This window comes from Crinia signifera, chromosome 5, assembly GCF_055691185.1.
Source record: "Crinia signifera chromosome 5, ASM5569118v1, whole genome shotgun sequence".
In the NCBI taxonomy this organism is placed as follows: Eukaryota; Metazoa; Chordata; class Amphibia; order Anura; family Myobatrachidae; genus Crinia; species Crinia signifera.
The window spans coordinates 129,221,414-129,241,946 of NC_139221.1; the positions used below are offsets into that span (position 1 = coordinate 129,221,414).

At 46.0% G+C, this 20,533-nt stretch overlaps 1 protein-coding gene, 1 long non-coding RNA gene and 1 pseudogene across 3 annotated transcripts in view; 1 reads left to right on the forward strand and 2 right to left on the reverse strand.

Annotated features, from left to right (window-relative positions):
* The window catches only part of GMDS (GDP-mannose 4,6-dehydratase), a 698,155-nt gene extending 697,985 nt beyond the window's left edge, over positions 1-170 (reverse strand). The window contains exon 1 of the mRNA XM_083188030.1: positions 1-170. The gene's annotated coding sequence lies outside the window, so the exon portion shown is untranslated.
* Positions 140-20,533, forward strand: part of LOC146080582 (uncharacterized) — a 27,985-nt gene continuing 7,591 nt past the window's right edge. The window contains exons 1-2 of one of the 2 annotated variants that reach the window (XR_014474917.1): positions 140-405; positions 15,878-15,965. This is a non-coding gene — a long non-coding RNA (uncharacterized LOC146080582). Of the gene's footprint in view, positions 406-13,649; positions 14,399-15,877; positions 15,966-20,533 lie in introns of those variants that run through there. The other variant, XR_014474916.1, reaches the window with a different exon arrangement.
* LOC146006069 (U2 spliceosomal RNA) lies at positions 1,789-1,926 on the reverse strand (annotated as a pseudogene).

Genomic DNA, 20,533 nt, shown 5'->3' on the forward strand with positions numbered 1-20,533 from the left:
CAGCAGCGTTATCCTCCTCTACTCGCCGCCGGTGTTTCTCTTCCTGTTTCCCGCCTCCTATGAGATTGAATGAACGCTGCGGCTCCTCCCGCAACCAACCAGGGCGAGCAGTCAGAGACCAGCGCGCTGTTATCCCGCCTCTCCCAGTGCCCTCACACAGTGACGCAGCCCTCCAGTAACCGCCCATCCCGGAACTGCTGCTGCCACCTGCTATACGGGGCATACACAGTTACACCCCGGCTGGCCGGCGCCCAACAGCAGCTAATGGGAGTACGGTACAGTACACATGGTGGTGTGGTGACAGCAGCGGGAGGCAGGGACACGTGTCCCTCCCTGGCAGCACCGCCAGCCTGCTGGGCCTCCTCCTGCAGAAACTGCGTGAATCATCGGTTTTCCTGTATACTTGTAGGTAGAGACTAGATCGGGCATGGTGGCTGGCTTGGCTCGCCACAGATTTATATCCCCCCTCCAGGTGTACGTGGACCCAGGGTATGATGGGACAATTGTCAAAACTGAAGGGGATCTAGCCACTACCGGCATGCTATAATCTGTTTGGTGCCCCTAAATCATACTTACCTACTTTTGAAAACTAGTTTCAGGGAGATTATAGTTGATACCAGAATTTTGCACAGTGCCCCATTGAGGGGCATGAGTTTGAAGAAACTCAGGGAGCCCGAGGTGTGCTCCCACCACCACCAGTGCTGTGCCTAAACACGTGCAAAGGGGGCAGCCGTACGAACGTTTGGACCCTCTCCCAAAGGAGAAAGGCCCCATGGTCCCCCTAACCCTCCTCAACCATAAGGCCGAGGAAGGGAAAAAAGGGATCGGTGGGTCCTCTTCGCCGAAGCTCAGAGAGACCCGCGTTTCCTCCACCCCCGGAAGGGTTTTGGACGGTGGGTCCTCCGCACCCGAAGGTTTGGAGAGACCCGCTTAGGCTTCCCTCCGCCTTGCGGCTCGGGGTTGCCCTCGAGGGGACCGGGACTCTCCCCAAAAGGTGAAGAGTCCCAGCCCCGTTTGGGGAACGGAAGGCCCGTTAGGGACAGCCGCACTACCCAAATAAAAAAAAACGTGACAAACTAACGAAAAACGTGAAGTGCTCAAAAGTGCAAATCAAAGAAAGAAATAAAAAGAGGCCCTAGCCAGAAGGCCGGGGTGGGGGTGTAAAAAATTGTCCTACCCCATCCAAAAGGACGAGGTAAGGACGTGTAGCCTAACTTAGAGGGAAGTGCGCGGTGCAAGTGCCATTCAGTGCATGGTGCTGGACATCACCAGTGCAAATCAGGCACCCCCGAGTTACCCCGGGGGCACAGTGCAGCCTCGGGCTCCAGGCAGCCGACCAATCAGCGTCCGACCAAGTTTTTCTCCGTCTCACCAGCAGGCATTTTCCAGCCCCTGGCATGGGAATGGGTACTCCACTGGGCTTTTCGAAAGACTCCCTTAGGGGCTGCACCCCCCTCGGAAGAGCAATCTACTCAGTCCCAGTGTTTCTCCGCTCCCAGGGTTAAGATACTAGGCTGAGCTTTTCGCTGTGCCCAGGCCGGGGGCCTGCCCCAACCTGGACCAATCTACTCGGTCTCAGCTTTTCTCCGCTCCCTGGGAATGGATACTAGACTGAGCCTTTCGCTGACTCATCCTTCGGGGGCTACGAACCCCGTCAAGAGAGTCAAACTACTAGGCCCAGTGTTTCTCCCCCCCCTCTTACCAGTGGGTTTATGGAAACAACACCTCCTACCACTGGCAGAGGTGAAGGTACTCAGCTAGCCCTTTCACTGCTCCCGGGAAAAAACAGAGGGGTCCCACACCCTCCGCCCATCAGAGCAGCTACTCAGACCAGCCTTTCTCTATTCTCTGCCAGGAGGCCAGTCCATGCCCAACTGATAAGAACAGATACTACACTTGATCTTAGCCAAAAGGCCGAGAAGCGATAATTGAGCCATAATGCCCATTACACATTATTCCACACACCGTAATATCCAACACACATTATACCAAACACCGTAATGCCCATTATGCTTTATGCCACACACTATAATGCCCATTACACATAATACCACAGGCCGTAACGCCTATTACATTTTATGATGCTTACCTACATGCTCATTGCTGGGGGTTTCATGCTCATTGCTATGGGTTTCTTGCTCGATGCCAGGGGTTGCGTGCACTTACTCAGTCTGTGGTAGTCTTGCTGCACGGTGTTCTGTGCGGATGGCGGTGGCTCCTCTGTGATTCCACGGGTGATGGCAGGCAGGCAGGGCGAGGTGGGTGATGATGGCCTGGGCTAGCCTACCAGGCCTGCTGGTGCTGGGCCCCTGGCTTGGCGAAGTGACGTTGGAACGAGTCGAACACCAAATAATAAATTAAAGTCTATTATTACCTGCAATATGGTGACTACAGGACAGAAGCTCAGCAGGTATATGACAGGGAGATGTATAGAAGGGGGGGGGGGGGAGAGAGAGAGAGGGGACAGTGAGCGAGTGAGATGGGGGGGAGAGAGGGTTGTGGAAAGGGAGGAGTGATAGGGGATATTGAGTGAGAGGGGGGAGAGAGGGGACAGTATGTATGCATATATATATATACATACACACATACTGTATATATACAGTGTATACATGTATATACAGTGTGTGTGTATATATATATATATACTCCCTTTATATACACACAAACACACCCCTTATAGCCATATGCTTATTTGCTGTACACACATAACTCTTATATAGCACCTCAAATACTTTAAAATGCACTGGCCCGGGGAGTGGAAGCACTTGCAGGTGGGTCCCAGCTCCTGGCGACTTGCAGTTCCGTGCTCCCGGGCGGCAGCCCAGGAGGGTCCCAGCTCGCACAGTGTATGTGGGCCGGGCTCCCGCGAGGGGTGGCAGGAAGGAGGATGATACAGCCATGTCCACACGTGTGGCCCGATTCCTGTGCTAAAAAATTCTGGTGTGAGCGGTACGCAGAGGCTGGGGCGCGGGGTTAGTTGTGCGGTGTGTAGGGGAGGGTGCCTGCCGCTAGTACCTTGTGCCTGCAGCGCCGCTGGAGCAGGAGAGCACACGACACAGACTGTCCCTCCTCTTCCTCCCACCAGCAGCACCCGCGGCAGTGATCTGTGTGTGTGTGTCAGTCACATGGGGGTGCGGGGGGGTTTCATCAATTGGAAATATACTGGTCGGGTCGCGGGCGGGTGGAAGCTGCAGCTGCCGGTCACTGGAGGTGCTGCAATCGTGCAGGGGGTGCTGGTCATTAGGAGGTGCCTGTGCACCCCTGGCACCCCCCGTGCGCACGCCTATGGCTCTGCTCCTGGACTTCTCTCGTAATGTATGATTACCATCACCTGTTTTGAACAGGTTATCTAATAAGAAAGGTGCTTCACCACAGGTGATGGCAATCATAAATTAAAGGGAAGTGCAAGAGCAGAGCATTGTTCCCCTCCTTGAGACGGTCATGTTGGAAGGTATGCTGAAGATTCAATGTAAATGTATCTCGCTCATCCTTTTTTCCCCCAAAATGTAACAGTGTAATGTGAGCTACAGTAGGTGAAATGATGGAGATTGCTATTATTTCAGGGAGTCTCCTGCAGAATGCAGGAGGGTGGGCACCTATGCCCTAAATTTTTATATGTTAACCCCCTTGTGTTATACCTCATAACAAAACAACCAGCCATTGTGCTCACATGGTGCCCATACACGGTACAATTATTCTATGCAATTTGGACTAGATTGCATCTCATACGTTTTGCAATGCAATCTAGTATGTGCAGCGCATAAGGTGCCCACACACGCACCGATCCCGGGCGTGCGATCTGTGCTTTGAGGTGCGCGCTCCCGCGGCATTTCATCGCACAGTACAAAAATTATGTGCTGCACATACTTTTAGTACTTGCTTTTCATCGCATTGCATGCACAAGGCATGCAATGCTATTCTAGCCCAGAACGCACGCCGGGATCGGTGCGTGTATGGGCACCTATACATTTTTGTGCTATGTGATGTGTGCAAGAGTCCGCATCGCACCTATTAAATTGTACCATGTATGGGCACCTTCAGGGCCTGATTAAGATGTGATCTTATGCCCACTTATCCAATCCATACTGAGACCAGGGTGTAAAGTTAACACAAATGCTGAACGTCATTTTCCAGTTATTTATAAGTGACGCACAAAAATTTAAATTTCCTTCCAAAGTTGCACAGCGAAAATCTTTTACCGCACACAGCCTTGAGTCATAGAATTTGATGGTATTTAAGAATCTCTTGGCTGATCTAACCTGCGCTTTTTCATTTATCCTTTTTCAATTTCAACCCTATTTGTTCCTTAGGTCTTATGCCCCCAGTGTTCATCCCCCCCCCCATGTATATAATGCACATTATGCCTCAGTTTATATAATGCCCCAGTACATTATGGCCCTCACTCGTGTATATAGTGCCCCAGTGTGCATTAGCCCTTACCCATGTATATAATGCCCCAGTGTACATTAGGCCTCCATTTATATATTTTGCCCCACACCCCTGTGTATATAATGCCCCCATTGTACATTTTGCCCTCCTGGCCTATGTATATAAGGTCCATCTGTCTGGCATAATGTGTATAGGGCTTTCTGTCTGGCATAACGTGTATAAGGGGGCTCTGCCAGGCATCACATGTGCATGCGGAAGCTCTGCCTGGTGTAACATATATAAGTGGGCTCTGATGTCAGAGACTAACCCAAAAAGCACCTGGGTACACCTGCGTTTTCACAACCCCCCCCCCCCAAAAAAAAATTCCACTCCTAATAGCTGTATTTCTGACAATCATAATACAGGTCGAGTATCCCGTATCCGAATATCCGTTATCCAAATTATTCCGAAATACGGACTTTCCAGAAAGTGAAATTTTTATTTTTTTTTGCTAAAAACTCACTGGGGACATTTGTAACAGCATCACTGGGGACATGATATGTAACTGGCACTATATATGTGCAAGACAATGATTGCTTGGCATTCAAATTCAGTGCTGAGATAGTACACAAATTTTGTTTCACGTTTTGAAACCTTGTTTTTTGAACAATTAAAATATATTTGTGTGTATTTTATGTGGTAATAAAATATATTTGTGTGTATATTATGTGTTTATACAGCATAAATGCAAGATACTTCAAAATACATCATTGAAATATTAAAATATTCCGAAATACGGAATAATCCGTTATCCAAAATTTTCATGGTCCCGAGCATTTTGGATACGGGATACTCAACCTGTACAACTTCTATGCGACAGCTATGTGTATGGATATTTATTCGCACAGTAGTTTGATAATCAAATGGATTGTGAATTCTCTGATTAGAGATCCATGCTGAATTAGGCCCATTCTAAGGTGCACATTACAAGGGGGCATAATCATATAAGAGGGTTTGGTCACAACTTAAGGGGGCATACCTCGTTTCTGTATGCCGGGAGGCCATGCAGATTCCTGGAAAGCTGAGCTGCCCAGCCAGCCCCTGTAACTATGGGCTCGATTCAGACCTGATCGCTGGGCTGCGAGCTGATCACACCTCCTGCGGCCAGACAATAGGCTCTTCATAAATGTAATCTTTAGGCCCATGTGGAACTTAGCTGACCTTAGGCAAGATGGTAGCACCCTTGCTGCATCAAACCACATGTTCACTACAATACTGACATGATCGGCAAGCATACAGGCTAGCCAGTGAATTTGTGGTGCCAGGTAGGGTGAGAGGGTTTAAATACCTGATTTGTGACATTTCTATTATGCTTTTGTATACAGCAATCATTTAAAGATAAGACTACTTCACATTTCAGCAGATTCTATGGATGGAATGTAATAGGGCAGTGGTTCCCAAACTGTGCGCCGTGGCTCCCTGGGGTGCCTCGGGACACATGCAGGGGTGCCCTGGGTTGGTAGTCCATGACCAACTCAAATTATTAATGGTTAATTATTTATAAGCAAAACCAGTGCTGGTGGCTGCCAATCATAAAGTGTGTACAAATAGAAGCAATTCCTGCCCTTTTCCACACAACTGACCCTAAGAATTGCATATAAATCCAATCTAATTAAAATAAATTTGGCCTAGGGGTGCCGCGAAAAAAATTCTTATACTCTAGGGTGCCGTGATTAAGAAAAGATTGGGAACCCCTGTAATAGGGTGAGAAAATCAGATAGAGAGATTTAGTAAGAAATTTCCAGGTTTTTTTAAAGCGGCAATCGTTTACACTTCCACATCAAACTGGTTTTGCAGGGTAAATGATTGCCGCTTTAACCCCTTCCCGACATTTGACGTACATGTACGTCATGGTCGGGAAGTACTTCCCGACATTTGACGTACATGTACGTCATGACTTCTAACTGTCACTGCGTCTAGAGACGCAGTGACAGTTAGGTGATGTCTGCTGTCCCTGACAGCAGACATCCCCCCTCGCCGCCCAGGGGGGGCAGGGGTGCCCCCCCCGGTCGGCGATCGCTGTGATTGGCTGTTCAAATCTGAACAGCCATTCACAGCGTTTCCTGTGTTACCGGCGGCTAAGCCGCTCGGTAACACAGGGATCGGTGGTGATCGGTGCTGTCAAGTACAGCACCGATCACCTCCGATGTGCAGCCCCCCCTCCAACCCGCCGGGCACTCACCCGGCAGCAGCAGCAGCTCCCCCGGCTCCCCCGGAGCGTCTGAAGCGCACGCAGCGCTGACCTCCTCCCCCCTCCTCCCCCCTCCTCCCCCCCGCAGCAGCAGCATCATCAAGCTGCAGGAAAAGTAAAAAATATATGCACTGAAAAAATATATTTATATATATATTATATATATATATATATATGTGTGTGTGTGTATATATATGTATATATATATATATATATATATACATACACACATATATATATATATATGTGTGTGTGTGTGTACAGATGGGTCTTTTCCCATCTTGGCAGGGGATGGCGCTGGCGTCGCCAGCCGTCATCCCCCGCCAGCGCCATGGCGATCGTGAGAAGGGGACGCGCGCGCACGAGAGGCGCGCGCGTCCCCTTCCGACGGCGCTTCCATAAGTTTCCCCGGGTCCCCGCCGGCTTGCCGGCGGTAACCCGGGGTCCCCGCCGCCTGCCTGCACCCCCCCTAACCCCCCCCTAACCCTGTCCGTCTCCCTGAGGCGGAGACGGACAGGGTTTCCGTCGCGCTAGCGACGGAGACTGAGACGCGCGTGCGCGTGAGACGCACGCGCGTCTCAGTTTTCTCGCTGGCGAGGCTGCTGGCGGGTCGCCAGCGCGTACGTTCTGGCGACCCGCCAGCAAGGATGGGACCTGCCCCATCTGTATATACCGCACCGATTACCACCGATCGCCAGCCCCCCCCCCTCCCACCCGGCAGCCCCCCTCCCTCCCACCCACCCGGCTGCCGCAGCGCCAGCACCCCTTCCACCCCCCTGCCAGCCGCAGCGCCAGCCCCCCTCCCAAAGCTGGTGACAAAAATGGGGTCACTTGTGGGGGGGTTCCACTGTATTGGTGCTTCGGGGGTCTTGCTAATGCGACATAGCACCCACCATTCATTCCACCACCAAAAATCACTCCTTCCCTTCTGAGTCCTGCCATGCACCCAACTGGTATTTTTTGGTCACACGTGAGGCATTGCCGTACTCGGGAGAAATTGGGGCACAGATTTTGGGGTGCTTTGTCTCCTTCATTCCTTGTGAAAATAAAAATTTTTGAGCCAGAACAGCATTTTTCTGTAAAAAATTACATTTTTTTACACAAAAATGCAGATCTGGCTCAAAATTTTTCATTTTCACAAGGAATGAAGGAGACAAAGCACCCCAAAATCTGTGCCCCAATTTCTCCCGAGTACGGCAATGCCTCATGTGTGACCAAAAAATACCAGTTGGGTGCATGGCAGGACTCAGAAGGGAAGGAGTGATTTTTGGATTTTGCAGCACAGATTCTGGTTGAATGACCCCCGAAACACCCATACAGTGGAACCCCCCCACAAGTGACCCCATTTTGCAAACTACACCCTTCAGGGAATTCATCAAGGGGTATAGTGTACATTTCAAACCCCCCGGGGTTTCACCAATTTTGATACAACTGAGCTGTGAAAATGAAAAATTAATTTTTTTCATTTTCACTGCCCAGTTGTACCACAATTGGTGAAACCCCTGGGGGTTTGAAATGTACACTATACCCCTAGATGAATTCCCTGAAGGGTGTAGTTTGCAAAATGGGGTCACTTGTGGGGGGGTACCTAACTTTTAGCATCTTATGGTGCCTAGAAACCTACATTGTGCCTAAAAAATAATCTCATAAAAAGGAGGCTCCAAAATCAAGTAGGTGCTCCTTCTATTATGAAGCCTGTGGTTTGGTCACCGTGCACACTAGGGCCACATATAGGATATTTATGAAAACCAAAGAATTGGGGGAATCAATTTTTAGTCACATTTCTCTAGTAAAATGTACTGTGTTCCTTAGAAAAATGTATTAAAATTGCAAATCTGCAAAAAAAATGAAATTTTGAAATTTCACCTACACTTTGTTTTAATTCCTGTGAAACACCTAAAGGGTTAACAAACTTCCAAAATGCTGTTTTGAATACTGTGAGGGGTGCAGTTTTTGAAATGGCATCATTTATGGGGGTGTCTCACATACAAGTCACTCAAAGTCACATCATAACTGACCTGGTCCCTAAAAAAATCAGAGTTTGAAATTTTCTTGAAAATTTGAGAATTTGCTATTCATATTTGAAGCCTCCTAGTGTCCAAAAAAATGAAAAGGAGGTTGAAATAATGATTGCAACATAAAGTAGACATATGGTCTTTGTTAGTTATTAACTATTTTGAGTGGTATGTTTATTTGTCTCACAAGCAGAAAATTTGACATTTTGCAAATTGCAAAATTTTCCATTTTTTCACGACATTTTGGTATTTTTCACAAAAAAACACAGACTGTATCGACCCAAATTTACCACTAATTTGAAGTACAATGTGTCACGAAAAAACAATCTCAAAATCACTGGGATAAGTAAAAGCAAAAAAAAGTTATCCCCACTTAAGTGATACATGTCAGATTTGAAAAAAAGGGCTCTGTCAGGAACGCAAAAACTGGCTCTGTCAGGAAGGGGTTAAAAAACTGGAGATTTCTTACCAAATCTCTCACTTTCTGATTCTCTCACCCTATTACATTTCACCCTGTGTATTCTGTGAAGTCATACTTTGTTTTATTTTCCTAATTTGTTTCTTCATTGCATTAAGACTTAATACCTCTAGTGTATGATTTGTATCCTGGACACTGTATATGAGTTTCCAAGAAATGGAAACTGGTTTAACTGTCCTATAATGTTCATTGTGCAATCTGTTAACACTCGTATTTGGTGACCTGTGGGCTAAAATGACGTATTAACACTTGCTCTTTACACAGCTGGGTGTTTGTTTTATAATATTTGGTTTAAACTTGCTGCGTAAGATTGCAAAATAAACAAAAATATAATCTATGGAATTCCTAAAACAGTTAGCATTGTTGTTTCTTATCTTTGGGATTATGGATTTTATCAGGATTTTAAAGATTATACCTCCAACATGAACTATAAAGTGTTATTTTTAGTACTGATTAAATACTAATACTGACTAAAAGTAACAATACTGTATGAATTTTTTTTTATTATCTGCAAGTTGCAGCCCCTACCAGCCCAACATACACAGGGCTTTTGTGTGATTGATTGTAGCTACCTTTTTGTGTATACTATTGGCCCCTATTCTGGTTTACTCGCAAAGGCATATTCCTTCTCAAATGGACAAAACCATGTTCACTGCAGGGGGGCAGATGTAATATGTGCAGAGAGATTTAGATTTGGGTGAGTTATTTTGTTTCTGTGCAGGGAAAATACTGACTGCTTTATTTTTACACTGCAATATAATTCTCACTTTGTAGTAAAACCCCACCCAAATCTAATTCTCTCTGCACATGTTACATCTGCCCCCCTGCAGTGCACATGGTTTTTTCCATTTGAGAAGGAATTTGCTTTTGAGAGTGAACCCGAATAAGGGCCCATTTGTAAGTAAAGCTGGTTGCAAACTAATTCACCTGTCAATATGCTGTAAATAAAGTACTAGTCATTGATTACTGTATCCATGGGTATGACCAACGCTTACAGAGGTGGGTGCTGCAAGTAGATTTATGAGGACCTTGCCATGGTGACGATAGACCAATATTTGTCACTGCAACACGTGTCAATGGCTTCTGAGGATAATCCAAAATTGATGCCTAGGAAAAGCCAGTGTGCAAAGTATCTTCACATAAGTGCCTTGAATGTGTTAAATCAGGGAATCTCAAACTCTGATCCCACACAGTTCACATTTTCCAGGTCACCTGGCAGGTACACAGGTTTACTCATTACTGACTGACACATTTTAAAAGATCCACAGGTGGAGCTAATTATTTCACTTGTGATTCTGTGAGGAAACCTACAAAACATGCACTGTGTGGGGTCCTGAGGACTGAGTTTGAGAACCTGTGTGTTAAATCCATAAATCTCTGTCCAAATTTCCAAAGGCAACGGGATCCCTGGATTGTGCCTTTCCTAGTTGCCTCACCATGTACCTATTTACAAAGGTTCTTTGCTGTTTTGAGTGACTTTTCTAATAAAGCAACAGGCTGTGTTGGCCCAGGGGAATTCTGGGAGCAAGAAACCATTAGTCTCCAGTTCTGTTGTTCCAAAGGAAATGACGTCTAGACTGCATAAGATGAATGAGTTTGTCTACCTCTTACAGTAAAAGGGCACACAGGTATAATAGTGGCTGCTGTATCCCTAACATTTTTATACCCTCTTATTCTGGGGCAAGACTTTTCCTTATTCTAGGAAGTTATTGCTGATTGGATATGGCTGGACATGTCAGCAACTGAAACACTGGCAAACATCCAGCCTTAAAGGAAATATCAATGGATTTAAGAAGATTGAACTGTCATTTATGGATTCTTGATACAGGTACAAGACCACTACTCATTCCAAGTTTTGTCCAAGAGGAGTAGAGAAGCAAACAAAAGGAAACTTTAATGGCACCAGAGGGAAGTAAGGACTGATCCCCAATTGAAGGACTTATTTTGTTACAATAATTTGCTAGGGATCAACTTAATGATTCTACCATAGAAAATCCATTTACAACTGTTGTGGAAGTTTAGTTTTCATTCTAGCACCCGCCATATTTGAAAACCCATGCAGTTCCTCTTCCCTGTCTGGGGTGTCTCAGTGTGCTCTGTATATCAGCACTGGTATGCAAACCAGACCTGTGCTAGAAACACCAGAGCAGACAGTGACACCCCAGGCAGGGAAGATAAACTGCATTGGTTTTCAAATATAGCGGGTGCTAGAATGAACACTAGAAGTTAGTGTTGTTAAAAGAAAATCTGCCAGGACAGCAAAAGAGGATTTTGTGTGGAGAGCAGGGGTTGTTCAAGGGACACATGTTGATTAACCGTTTATACCAGGGCTGGGCAACAACGGCCCTCCAGATGTTAGTGAACTACACATCCCAGGATACTTTGCATTAGTTTTGCTATGTGGCCATGCTGAAACTGATGCAAGGCATGCTGGGATGTGTAGTTCATCAACATCTGGAGGGCCGGTGTTGCCCAGCCCTGGTTTATACCATAATACCATAGGTCAGTGGTTCCCAAACTGTGGGGTAGATTTATTATAGTGGCGCTAAGAGCGCCGCTATAACACTCCCTGCTTCGCCTCATTAGCGAGACGAAGCAGGAGGGGACACCGACAAGATCTACTAAGATCTTGTCGCCGAAGCGGAGGAGCGCTAACTCCCCCCTCCGGCGATGTCCCCTCCAGCTGACAGCGCGTCAGTTAACACTGACGCACTGTCTGCTTCTCCCCCGGCTGGCTCACTGCATGCGCGGGATCTCGCTACTCACGTGAGATCCCAGCGCAGCTCAGAGCCAGCAGCAAGGACAGCGCTGTCCCTGCTGTAGGCATAGGGCATCGCCGTTTGCAGCTGTCGAAGTCGACAGCTGCAGGCGGTGGAACGGTCAGCGATTCTGACCGTTCATAAATTAAGTTTCAATGGTGAGAGCTGTACTAGAAATAGTACATACGCTATGTCCCCGCCCTCCCATCGCCGCCGTTAGAACACCCGCACCGCAGGTATGATAGATTAGGAGATGCGCTATCCCCTGCTTTAGCGCACGGGGATAGCGCATATGCCCCACAGCGCCGCATGATAAATCTACCCCTGTGTGCCTAGGCACCCAGGGGTGCCTTGGAATACTTGCAGGGGTGCCTTGGCTTGGTGGTCTAGGCCCAAAACAAATTAATTTTGCTGAAAGTGAAAGGTAAATTTGTGATGGTGGCTGCCAATCATAAATTATACAGACATATAGAACCAAAACTATGTCCACCACATAACTGAAGCATACCTTACTTAATTTAACCTCTTGAGTGGTGGGTTTTGTTGGGGCAGGACAAACCTACCAGGGCAGGTTTGTCCTGCCCCTGCAAAACCCACCACAGAATGTAGGGGCCCCCCTTCACCTCCGCGCCGGAGTTCCCCAGCCGCCAGTCACAGCAGTGACCACAAGTGGCAGGCTCGGGGATGTTTGCGGCGGCTCGGGAGGACTTGGGCGCCTGAACTCCTGAGCGCTCCCAAGTCCCCCCGAGCTACTTCAACATCCCAGAACCTGCCGCCTTTGTTACTGCTGTTAAGTGACTGGCGGCTGGGGAGCGCTGGAGAGGATGGGGGGGGGGGGCGACAGAATGGGAGGAATGATGGGGGGCAACAGAAAGGGGGAGCAATGGGGGGTGCACCAATGGTGCACATCTGGAGGTACCACTGGCATGCACCTACTGCATAGTGGTATGCCCAGAAGTTTTTGGGGACAGCCCGCTGTGGCAGCACAGCTGAGCCCGGAAAATTTCCTGGCATACCACCCAAAGGCTTAATGTATTTTACTTAATTTATCAATAAGAAACATTTGGATTTGGGGTGCCTTGCAAGAATGCTATTACTCTAGGGTGCCGTGATTCAAGAAAGTTTGGGAACCACTGCCATAGGTACAATTCCTTTTCTTTTTTAAGCTGCACACAGATATGTTTGTGAAGGGACATTTTGTTGAAACAAAGACCCTAGAAAGAGTGTTACTGGCCAGAAATACATGGAGCATAAAAAGGTACTGCCTGTCCTGAGCAATATGTTAAAAAATGTCTCCAAAAACAGATTACAAGGCCCCACTATTTCCAATAACAGTTGTTCAAGTTCCTTTTGAGTTAATTGGCTTGTGGCTACAATACATTTTCGTGATTTTTGCATGCATTATATGGAAGTTATTCTGCACAATATGAACTCAAGTACTATAGCTAATTGGCTACTACTTCTTTATGGGGTTTATTCTAGTTCATTCTTTCTGACAAAATCCTTCTTAGATGGACAAAACCATGTGCACTTCAGGGGGGGCAGATGTAACATGTGCAGAGAGAATTAGATTTGGGTGAGTTTTTTTGTTTCTGTGCAGGGAAAATACTGACTGCATGATTTTACACTGCAATATAGATCTCACTTTGAAGAAAAACCCCTCCCAAATCTAATTCTCTCTGCACAAGTTACATCTGCCCCACCCGCAGTGCACATGGTTTTGTCCATCTAAGAAGGATTTTGTCAGAAAGAATGAACTAGAATAACCCCCCATGTGAGGCTGGGTATTTCAAGAGAAAATGTAACTAACCAGGGCACTCTTTTTAAGAGAAAATTGATGAGTTAAGTTATTTACTTGGGATAAAGTCTCTTGACACCTGGGTCTATTACAAATGGGCTGTTGGAGCACTTTGAATAGATGTGGATGGCCCAAGAAAGAAGATTGACATGTTCTTCTTCCTATCCTTATGTTAACGGTATAGGAGGTATCACAGGCCTCAATGGGGTTTAGTCCATTTGATCTCCTGTATGGAATAGATATAAGGGACTTCCTGGGCATTCTCGAGGAAGGTTGGGAGCAACTAATTCCCAAATAACCAAATGTGCTGTAGCTCAACATTTACTTACAATTATATGAAAGGATGTTGTTACAATCTCTGGTGTAACAACACTTAGAGGAGGCCCATGAGCCTCAAAAAAAGTGCGGCAATAGTCTGTACTTTCAACCCGGAGTGTTAATTCTTGTCCCTAACCAAGAAAATAAACTTTCTTCTCTGGCAAGGACCTGTACAAGGTGAACTATAGAGCCTGCCAGCTGGGTAGAAGGTGGAAAGAATAAATGTATCCTGTCCACCTACTAAAGCCTTGGCATGAGGAAATATATGTGTAATAGTTAAAAACCCGTCAAAATGACATTCACTAGCTGCTACCGCCAATCTCTGTCTTCACAGCTTCCTCTCTTCATATCCAGTTTGAAACAGATCAGTAATTTTCAGAAGGATTGTGTATAAAGTGGCACTATTCCTAGGTAAAACCAGTGAGGGAAAAAAAGGGGGTGGATGGATACTTATCCTTTTGTTTTTCTTTTTTGTTCTTTTGTCATTTATAAATGCTCCTTCCCGTTTGCTAAGGTACAAATATAAAATTAAAAATGAAAAGGAAGTATTCTTGTAACAAAGTTACAAAGATGTGTGTGTATAAATAAATATGCTCTTGTGAAACAGATTTATATCTGCATGATCTATCCTGATGTGAAGTCATGATTCATTCCTCACTTACACAAAAATTAGGAAAAGAATATCAAGGTTCCCTTATCAAAATGGAGTGCCTTTTCTTATTCAGTCGTACCTTACTCACATGAATAAATTAGATAACTCTCATCAAGGTATCTTTCATTTGCGTAGCAGTACTCATGGTTTGTTATGCTGAGACGTCCATATAAAGGTATCTTTATTCGTTATGTGTTAAACATTTTTATTCTTCAGATTTATTTTTAAAACTCCACAATACTTTCTGGCAGTTTAGTGCCCTTTCTTTTATTCTATTTTACACTTGCTATGCCTTGTCTTTTTGTATTTTTTTTCCACATGGATACGAACTGTCGTAATTTTCTAGGAGTGTACAGTCCTCTGTTTTTATTGTCCCCCATACCACTGACTTCATCACACGTCACTGGTACTAAAGTTTGTTTCTTTCTAAAATGCTGTAGGTACAATGGGGGTTATTCAGATCTCGTTGGATGGCTGTGAATTCAGAGCCCCTCCGATTGACTACACATTTACACGGAATGTAGTGCACATGCGCAGGGCCTTTCACCTATAAAATCCAGCAATAGTTTTATTCGCTGGCAGTAGGCAAGTTGATTGACTGGCAGCCAGCCGTTGGAGGTTGCATCTGTCCGTTTACTGGACGTGTCGGAGAAAATGCAGGCATTTTCAGGGTGGGCCTCTGACATCAGCTCTGGCACCGAACAGCCTCTTTCAATTGCAGCCAACAAGTAGGTCCTGGGCTACTCACAGCCTGCACATAAAGAAAAAGAATCATTTAATGTTGTGTTTGCTTATGGACTTGCAGCTATTCGCAGGGACTGTGGTATTTTAGTAGCCCATTTTGCAGGCTTGCTCAGGGCGAGGTCTTACTGTGGCAAGGTGGCGGATATCTGATTGCATGGCTCTGCTTTTCAGCAGCTCTGCAATCAGGTCTGTATACCCCCCATATTTGTACACTTACACCATAAATGATTATTGGAAAATCTGATAGTACAATATTAAATGGTATTGTACAAATCAGTATAATGTGCATAATCCCATAACTCTGTTAATTTATACATCAGAATGAAACAGAGACAGAAGCTTATAATATAATAATCTATATAATGTTATTGACAATTTATTGATCATAGTTTTAATTTATTCAAATGGTACATAATGTAGCTTCTAAGAAACACTCTACTTCAGATACATGAGGGATAATGACCAATATGTTCTTATGTTACTACATTTCTTAGGTTATACTCTGGCTCACTATACGCAACATGCTGTGCCAAGCGGTGTGTGGCGTGATATGTCGACACTGACCATGTCAACATTAATCAGGTAAGGAAGCCTCATAAGCCTGCACCTGCCCCAAACATACTTATACTCCCCCGAGCCAAAATACATTCTGGCGCCCCCCATGTACTGCCCCCTAAACATAATGCAATACATGATAATGCCACATACATCTCTGGCGTCTGGGGGGGCATCCCTGCACATCTCCGGCATCTCTTCCCCCCCCCCCCCCCCCAGCCACTGCTAGGGCTGCCGAGCCCTAGTTACGCCACTGACTTCTGGTCAACACAATATGTTGAAAATTATGTGCTGATTATGGAGTTGGACTAACCTTTTATACTGTATACTTGTTCATCTACCAACAAAAAGGGCATGCTGACATGCAGTGAGCCATGTCTCTTACAGGAACGTGTTTGATGCCATGCAGTGCATAATTCTTTTTTATACATGCTCTAGGGCCGATTCAGACCTGATTGCACGGCTGCAAATTTGCGACGACCTGCGTTCAGTTAAGCCACCTCCCGCAAGAGTGAATTCCGCCTTGCTTATCAATGTGTACGCTGTGTGAATGGATGTGTACAGCTAAACATCTATTATTAGCCATGTGAATATGTCTAACTCATCCTGACAGGCTCACCATCGAATGATTTCTACACTGGCCACAACTCATCGCTTATGCTGCGTAGCCCTTCAGCAGTTCGGTGGATTAAGGCATATCAGGCCTGGTGCTGACATCACACACCCTCCCCTAAAAGCTCTGGCATGCTTAGCATTCTCTTGGTCACTCCAAGCAGTTCTTAGCACTCCCGCTAAATGGATAGTTTCCACACCCACATGCCTACTTCTTGTGCTAGTGCCGTGCGTTTAGAAAAAGTCGCAGGATGGCCTCAGTGTATCAATAAATGCCTGCTGTGCGAATTTGCAGTCTCAGGTCTCAATCAGGGCCCTCTGTTGGAGCAGTGCTACTCAGACTGCATGTTCAACTGATAGAATATTTGGTACTTGTTTCCAAGAACGGCGCTCAGATTTTCTATGTACGCAAAACGTAGGGAAATCGCATCGCATGGGCCATTTTAGTGGCGTGCGATGCAATGCGATTTTTATTTTTTAATGTAATTTATTCACTGCTCTGGGTGCCCCAGGGGATCGCATCGCACCTCCCGCAAAATCGCATGCGATTTAATAGGGTGTGCGATGCCATTACATTAGCTATACAATGATATAATTGTATGACATCCAATGATGTTTTTACGCACCCTCCACTATCCACACCACCCCGAAGCGTGGAGAGCGGGGCGGTACACGTCCTCCAACATTTTCATACCCCCACTATCCACGTCGGCATACTTATTATAGTGCAGCGAGCCACCGAGCCCGAAGCGCGCTCGCCACACTATATAAAATCAACTCCACGCCAACGTGGATAGTGGGGGTATGAAAGTCGTAGGAAGCGTACCGCCGCCGTTCGCCATGCTTCGGGGTAGGGGTGGATAGTGGGGGGGACGTAAAACCCCATTTCATGACATACAATCATATTATTGTATACCTAATATTACATGAAAAAATCGCATCGCACGGCATTACAATGGCCGATGCGATTTCCCTACGCAGTATACCCGACTAAGCAAATAGCTTAGTGGGCGCCGTTCTAGGAAACAAGTACCGAAATTTTAACTCCATTATATAATCGATACAACTCAATATTTAATAAATTGGATTACCTTTTCAATACATAACTGCTAATCTGCATAATTATGTATTACATAAGAAGTAACACTAAATGCAACCTTATGCAGGTCAATAACTTCCCTATCAACTAGTAGTACCTGAAAGAGTTAACTCCAATGTTACCAATCCCATTCCCTGTGATCGCAATCAACAGAGCTGAAGACAATCTAACAATGGTACATGAAATGCCAGGTTTGAAAAAATGACCAGGTAACAATAACGGTGTCCTGGCTGCACAGTTAATCCCTCCTAGACTCTGCCTTACCTAGTTACTTGTTCTTTTACTTTTAATACTATATTTGACTATTGGATAATCTATTGTTATACTGTGGGGAACTCACTAGAATTGCAGGAGCACTGACCCCAGGGTCATGCCACATAATCTTTGCCCCTCCAAAGGTCACCCACCAATCCCTGCATTTAAAGGACCCTATTTCTACCCAGAGTTTTTGACATTTACACCGAGGGTGAGGAAAAAAGTTTGGGGCTGTTGAATCAGCTTGTGTGTTGTGGCTTGTGCTAGTTACAAAGCACACGTTTTGAATCTGGACTCCTCAAAATGCCATTTCCCCTACACTGATTGCTTAATCCTATAATTTATATTTCTCCATCAAAAGTTGTCAATGGTCCATCTGACATGATGTACTGTACCAGCAACTGTGAGCCTTACCATGTAGGTAGAAGACATGTCAAGCCAAGTACAATTTACTTCAAAAGCATTGGAAACCTTAGAATAGTCTCTGTAGGGGCCTGCATCCAGACCTTTAGAGGTGGACACAATGCTGCAACCGTATTTAAATCAGTGTGTCAGATAGAACATCTGTATGTGCCAATCTCAGTTTCCCTTCATCTTCCTAAAACTCGGCTCCTGATTGGCCGACCAATTGAGCATTTCGGGGGAGGAGTGGACAATGTAAACATTACATTCTCTGCTACTCCAATATGGGGGACCCCTCCTCCAGATTTTGGGAACCAGGAGTGGCCCTTTAGCCTGGTGTTGGTTTTAAAAATTCAAGGGAATCCCTATGACTTTTGTTCCATGAATTCTTAAAACAAGTGAGCCTAAGCTTGTAATTGCTGCACGGGTGGACTGCACGGCACATTATTTATTTTAACTATTTCACTAACGTCCTATGGGATACAGGGAACGTCTCAAGACATTGGGTATTAGATGGTATCCGCAGGAGACAGGCACATCTATAACTTTGAACTGGGTGTACTGGCTCCTCCGCTCTGATTCCCCGACCACAAACCAGTTTAGAAAAATGTGCCCTCAGGAGAGGATGCACACTGCTGGAGCTCCAGAGAGTTAGTCTTCAGTTTACTTTCTTTTAGTATTTTGGGTCTGCTGTGTTGGACTTCACAGCATTCCTGCTTCATGGGAAGTCAGTGAGAAGGGTTAAGTTGCAGGCCTCTTAAGGTACTGAGCTGTACTTGCTGCAGGACCACTGTCCTGAGTGGGTGCTTGTCATCGCAGGCATTGCGCGGCAAGATGGCGGCGGCAGACGTGGCATCCCTGCACAGGTGCTGCGCAGTCCCCCTGTCAAAGACTGGATGCTAGGGACAACCACTGGACCACCAGGGTAGTTCCCATAAATATTGCTGTTCAGGCGGGCAATACTGACAGCCAGCGCCAGTATAAATATTAGTATAAGGCCATTGCAAGGGGGCAAGGCTTAATCGGAGCGGGACCAGAGACTCTGGGGGCACCAACACTGCTTCTCCCTGCGGCGCCATTACTGTCTTCAGACACTCCTCAGCGGTGAGGTGGTGAAGAGGGATTCTGCAACAGAACAGCAAGTTTTTGTTAAGCGCTAAATTGCTCATTGTGTGTTACACTGTGCACTCATTGTACTGACATTAACTGTGTATGTACTGAACCAACTCCTAAAACAGGGGTTAAGGTTACAGGGTGTGCTGGTCTCTTCAGTTTACTCTGAGCGCTCCCCCAGGGGCTTGTTAAAGCTACACACACATCAGTGTTAGAGACTCACACATAAATAGATTCTATACACCTCGCATTGATTTATTTATAGTTCACTAGTGTTTGCTGTGTGTTGTGGGAAGGTTAATATTCTCCAGCAATGGTGAGAAAAATAATCTGTGTGATTTGCAGTACTAAATTTGTACATGGGTCCACTTCACAGATTACCTGTGAACAATGCATGTCTCCACAGCTTGGTGTGTCACCCCAGCTTAGTGGGACCACGCAATCAGACTCCCAGGATCCTGAATGGGCCTCTGGCATTAAAACCATGCTGCAGACGGCCATGCCCAATTGGCTGCAAATAGTGTGCAGACCAAACAGGTGCAGCAGGACCTTTCTGTTCTGTCTGCAAGGGTGGATAATATCACCCCCACACCGGGCCAGTCACGCAAGCGCGCTGTGGCCGCCATGTTGCCTTACTCAGATGTTGATTCTAAGGCAGGAGATGATGATAATGAAGATGGAATACTGTTGCAGGACTCTCAATCATCTCTGCGTGGCCTGGAGCCTCTCATTATGGCTATAAGAGAGGTTTTGGATCTCGCTCTGGCGGAAACACAGGAGGGTGACCCATTTTTTGTTTCGCAGAGAAAACAGCATCTTGTTTTTCCTGAACAGGCTGATTTAGAGGACACCTTTAAGGAGGCTTGGAAACAACCTGAGAAACGTTTTCAGTTGTCCAAGAGGTTCAAATCCGCCTTTCCATTTGACCCTGTCAGCAGGAAGGTGTGGGAGGAGCCTCCAGTAGTGGATGCTTCGGTGTCCAGGTTGTCCAAAAAGGAGGTACTCCCTGTTCCAGGGTCTGCCACTCTGAAGGATAATGCTGACAAAAAGCTGGATACCACGTTTAAAGCCATATACACAGCAAATGGTGCGTCTCAGAGGCCAGTCCTCACCA